Here is a 6,000-nt window from a genome sequence, read left to right as displayed (position 1 = left end):
CCTTTAGGGTGTAAATGGAAGCAGAGCGTATATGTTTATTGTAACCTTAGAACAGTCTAATGTATCCAAAAGTTCAATTTATTTTTTTTTTTAAGAAGTGCCGGTATTATAAGAATTTAGTGGGGTCCCTGGGATGTGGCTCCTTGCAAGTCCTTAGAAAGTGTCGATTATCTGGGATGCAGCATTGCCACAAGTTAGACCTCTAATTTTTTTTTTTCCACTAGCTTCCCCCCCCCCCCGGGCACTTTGAGCTTTGCAGAGCTAACTCCCCTTGCGAAGGGAATGTATTTCCCTTTGGGTCTGGCTCTCCATTCCTCTTGCTCAACAACCCCTTTTTCTTTTTTTTTATTACCTCTTCTGGAATCAACAAGTAATTATATTCCAGAAATAGCACAGATTTTTTTTTTTTTAATATGTAAGCAGGATCATTCGGTTTATATCGGATGAAACTTTTATGCTGTTGAATATGAAGTGTATATATAAGACAGAGCACAGAAAATAAGAGTGTTTATCTTAAAATTGCAAAAGGTTCCCTGGGTTTCTAAAAGTGGTCTTGCAGGAATGTCCTAATTAACAAACCAGGAGAAATATTCAAGGTATTCAGTAACTCTACCTGTTATTTATCCGTATCAAAACTCTGTTTCACTCTCATCCCTTCACTTCTCATCCCTGACTGAATAGTTGGGCCGTGCCGCATTTGCCACGAGGCTGACTCCTCTCAGGTCTTTTGGGGAAGCAACCAGACTTTAATCTGGGGCGGTAGAAGTCATTATATTAATTATGGAAATAGGAAATGCACACAGCAAAGCATCACTGGTTACCAGGCTCTAATGGGCCATGCTAGGTAAGGCTACTGCTCGCTCTTCTACGATGACCCACTTTTAGCTGCCTATGAACTTGCCAGGCTTAGGCTGGAATTTTTCCACTTATCCTTAGATGGAGTTATTCTCTGGAAGGATTTGATTTGAGAAGGGTTGGAGGGGGAAGAAAAAAAAAAAACCAACCCAAAACTAGAGAGAACCAATCTTGTCCACCGTCAGCCGTGCTTATTGTCTATCCAGGAGCTGTGCAGCATCTCTCAGCTTTGAAAGAAGCTGGACCTAGAGGCAGTCACTGATTTTATTTTATTTTTTTTTTTAAAGCTTACAGGCTGAACCACCAGATCTCACAGTTTGCTGTGATCTGACTTTCTTGGTTTTGTTGTTGTCTGATGTATTCAGCGATTTGTGTATCTCACTCTCTTGTCCCCTAAGCTCCTCCCTCAACTTTTTGAAGTTTTCCTGGGGCAGAGAGATATAAGACATGCTCAATATCCTACTGCTGGATGGGGATTAACAAGCTGGTTTTATGATGCTGCTATAGATAATGGGAGAATATGAACCTGCCTGGGAAGAGTGAAGCTTTGTGATGTTTCCCATTTGCAGGAAAGCTCCTGGGCAGGACACAAGGACTTTGAGATTTTTTTTTTTTTTTTTTTTTTTTTTTTTTTTTTCAGTTAGAGAGATGGTTTGGAGGTGTCTTCTGATTAAGTACTCCAAACCAAAGCTGAGAAGAGACAGTAAGAAGGTGGTTGCTTAGATATGGAAGAAGCTGCAAAAATTTGCCAAATTGAAGGACAAGGTGAGAAGAGTTCAGCCTGTTTTCTCCACCTACACTTGTGATTCCCTTCCCAGAATCTGAGAGAAACTGGTCCCTGGTAACTTGCAGGGGCAGAGCAAAAGCAAAAAAAAAAAAAAAAAAAGGCCAGGCTGGAAGGTGCAGAGGTGTTTGCAGGAGGCAGCACCGGTGGTGCATCGAGTGGGAGCTGAGCCCAGATCAGAGCAATGTCTGACTTCAGCTGGAGTTGTGGAGTTGCCAGATTTGCGAGGCGCTAAAGCCAAGCACAAGTACAGGACAGTGTGTAGGACCATAGGATCGTTTAGGTTGAAAGGGACCTTGAAGGTCATCTAGTTTCACCCCCTCCATCGTAGGCAGGGACGTATGTATCCCCATAAAGAAGCGAAGTCTATGTATTCTGCACAGAGCAGAGAAAATTAGTAGCCTGCCATGGAGACAATACATAGCAATCGTTGTTCCTCTTGAGATGTGCTCCAGGGCAGCCACCTCACCGGACAGGACACATCTGGACGGTGAATGGGGCCCTCCTGGCCTGGACATGGGATGCTGATGGGCACATTCTGCAATCAGAAGTTACAGTACAGGGTTTAGAGCGGGAGTTGCATGAGTTGAATGCAGCACATGCGTCACACAGTGAAAGTCAGCTGTAATATGAAAATCCTGCAAAGATCATGTTGGTTTTGGTATTTTTTTTTTTTTTTTTTAGAAATGCAGCAGACAGCACATTAGACACTAACTCTCATTAAAATGTGAGTGCAGAAGTGCTGGCAAGACTGTGATCACATTAACTGGTTTAGCACTATGCAAATGCACTTTGATTTTTTTTTTTTTTTTTTTTAGCTAAAATCAGAGTATTTTAGATGTTGGAAGAATTTCAGCTGCATCTAAATGACCTCCGGAAATAAAATGAGGCTGGATGAGACAGCTAAGATGCAGCGCTTCAGGTGATTTAGATCTGGAAAATCTTCTGCAGGAAGATATTACAAGCATCAACCCCAAAATCCCAACTAGGCTGGGGGCTTCTCAGACTTCTTTAACGCAGGTACCATCTAGATTAGCACACCCCCTCCTTGTGTGACCACAGTGTAAGCAGAATTAATGTAACGGGGATCCCGCGCGTGGGTGACGAGTCCCTTCTGCCTAACACTTACTTTTATGGCTAGCGGGGAATTTCAGTGGGAAAAGGGATTTCATAGTGTCTTTTAAAGGTAGATGCAGAATATAGCTCACGATGCGCGCCTTCAAGCGTAGGTTCACTCAGAGTGTTGCTTCAAACTGATTCGCCATGAACTTAGGACGTAGGGAAAAACAAATATTTATTTCTTTAAGTGGCAAGAGTCCAATTACAACAGGAAAATTGTCTGCCGAAGAGCTGAAGTTGGTTTGAAGTCTGCTTTGTGGATCTCGGAAACTATTTTTAATGAGTCCCGACCTTCAGTGGAGAAGGGGTATGAAGAGGTTTCATACCCAGCCTTGAGCGGTCACTGAAGGCTGGCTGTAAAAATCCTTCCCCGGTGAGTTGCCACAAGCTTTTTTTGGAGCCCGCAGGGCCGGGTTCAGCTGGGCGCACCACGCTCTCTTTCATACTGACAAGTGGCTGTTTTGCCCGTGGGACTGAGCCTGGAAAGGGAGATTAAAAAAAAATAATTAATTTTTTAAAAAATTTTTTTTTTTAAAAATTAAGATTTCTAAAATAATACAGCTGTTTCCATCACCTTGGTTGTTTTTTTTTTTTTTTTCTTAATAGATGTGTAATCACAATTTTACGTGGATGGTAAAGAGTGACTCTGAATAGCGATTCTCCCTCATCCTTTCACTTCGAAAAAAGTGTTGCCTCTTGGCTGATGAATAAGGTGGTCCGTGGGAGCGAAGCGTGCTTATCTAGCTGTTTTCAGGCTCTAATATGGGAAGCAGGTGATGCATAAAATGCTCAAATGAAGAACAAATTGACCGGAGGGGAAAAAAAACCAACACTGATTTATACTTTAAAAAAGGCATCTGGTTTTGTTGGTTTTGCTCCCTGAGCTGAGCTGGTCTATACTACAGATGCTGCCTTGGTGTTAGGTACCTCTTGCTGAACTTGTGTTTTCATCGTGAACAGAAAGCATTAAAAAAAGGTCATAAATATAGCTTTGGATTTCAGGTAAAAAAAAAAAAAAAGGAAACATTGCTTCTGAAGGCAGTTTGTGACAACTATATACTCTCACTATATGAAGATATTTCGGTAGTAATTTCAGTAGCATCAATCACACTTCTCATTTTTCACCGTAAATATTGGCTAGATTTTTTTAAAAAAAAAAAAATCAATTCCCCAACTGTAACATAACCCTGATCCATTTGAGATGAACCTTCATTAATTTGTTTGACCTGCTCGACCTGCAATACATAAGATTTTTTCTGCCAAAGTCAGCGTTGACTGAACTTCTAGGTTGTACTCTTCATAGCGCCTTCATAAATCTGTGGGAGTTTTTAATTATTTCTCCTCCCTGCCCCCCCAAGACAGTGTGAACACTTGTGGTGAGCAGTGCATGGTGTTATTAGTCAAGTAGTATGTAATAGTTTTTTTAAAAAAAGCCTGTTTCTAAGGAATATTTGATGAAAACTTGTGTTGGAAGAGTTTGCAGGCAGCTCAGGATCTTTCTTCTTTGAATGGTGTCTCTTTTGGTCAGTAGCTTCCAAAAGCAAAGGGCACAGAAGCTGAATGTTGCTCGAGAATTTAAAATGAAAATGTATTTAGAAAGCACAGAGCCCTTAAGGGAAACAAGGTAAAAATAGCTGCAAAACAAGGCAAAACTGAAGTGGAAAGGAACATGGATATCCAGTATATTAATTTCTCAGTCAGAGATTGACGTTAACAGCTCTGCTGGGAAATTACATTATTATTATTGTTAAAATGCTGTGGCAACCCAAATAAAGGCTGGGAAGCTACAGGACATTCTCGGAGAATGCAAGCTTTGCTGAAAGAAAATAAAATAAACAGTTAATCTAAAACACCTAAATATTGATATAAAGATGTAAAAGTTTCGCAAACCAGCACATGCCAGGGATGTCCCGGGGTGCCAGCTGCTCTCATAAAGTCAAATATTCTCAGTGTATCTGTGAAATGGTTGAAGCTCGTATGGTGTTCTAGAAAAGCAGGTTGTGAGCCAAGTAATAAAAGAATAATAACAATAATAAATAATGGAGCTCATGACTGCGTTGTTCAGGAGTTAGGCTCCAGGAGCAAAGTGAGGAACGGGGGTTGTCTCTGTAGTCTAAAACCAGCCCCACTGATGGATGAAGAGTCACCTGGAAGAGCATCCCCGGGACAGAGCCCTGAGATGGTGAGGACACATCTGGAGCACTGTGTCCAGTTCCAGGCTCCCCGGGTCAAGAAGGACAGGGAACTGCTGGAGAGGGCCCAGCAAAGGGCTACAGAGATGAGGAGGGGACTGGAGCATCTCTCTTGTGAGGAAAGGCTTGAAGGACTTGGGGTTTTTTAGGCTGGAGAAGAGAAGACTGAGGGGGGATCTTACCAATTCTTATAAATCCCCAAAGGGCGGGTGCCGGGGGGATGGGAACAGTCGCTTTTCAGTGGTGCCCAGTAACAGGACAAGAGGGAACGGGCACAAACTTGAGCATAGGAAGTGCCATCTAAACCTGAGGAGGAACTTCTTCCCTGTGTGGGCGGCAGAGCACTGGCACAGGCTGCCCAGAGGGGGTGGGGGAGACTCCCACTCTGGAGCCATTCCAAACCCTCCTGGATGTGTCCTGTGCCACTGCTGGAGGTGCCCCTGCTCTGGCGGGGGGTGGGACTGGAGGAGCTCCATAGGGCCCTTCTGACCCTGACCAGTCTGTGATCCCCATCCTTGGGGAGTGCCCTGATGCACCCAGACAGTGCCCTGAGCAACCTGCTACAGCTGTGGCTTTGGCCCTGCTGGGACCAGGGTCAGGCTGGAGACCCTCCACCTGAGTGCTTCCAGCTGGAACTTGGTGGGGTTGCTTGGTGATGTGGGCAACTGCGAGCCAGAGTGACCGCACATGTTGCCGCTTCTTGAAAGCAACTCTCAACGGGTTTTTTTAAGTCAGAACAGCATAATGCAGGAGTCGTTTGTGGGAAAATAAACACGGAGTTCAAGGTTGTGCTTGGAGGTCATTGCTTCCCCTGCAGTCATTGCTTGAAATTTATATACAGATCCCATAGACCCATTTTTGGCACAGGACCAGCTCGCATTTGGCGTTACTGCTGCTGAACGTTCCCTTTATAGCAAAACAGGCCATGGTCATTTTCCAACTGCTTTGTTACCTTCCTAATTTTAAAGAGCTGTTTTTGACAGCTTGAGTGAGTTTCCTCTCACTGTTTACTTTTGAGTTGTCATCTCTACTGCTACGTTTGAAGGCAAG

This window comes from Vanellus vanellus, assembly GCF_965231255.1.
Source record: "Vanellus vanellus genome assembly, chromosome: 7".
Lineage (NCBI taxonomy): Eukaryota > Metazoa > Chordata > Aves > Charadriiformes > Charadriidae > Vanellus > Vanellus vanellus.
The sequence above is the reverse complement of the archived record's forward strand: the minus strand, read 5'-3'. Positions refer to the sequence as shown.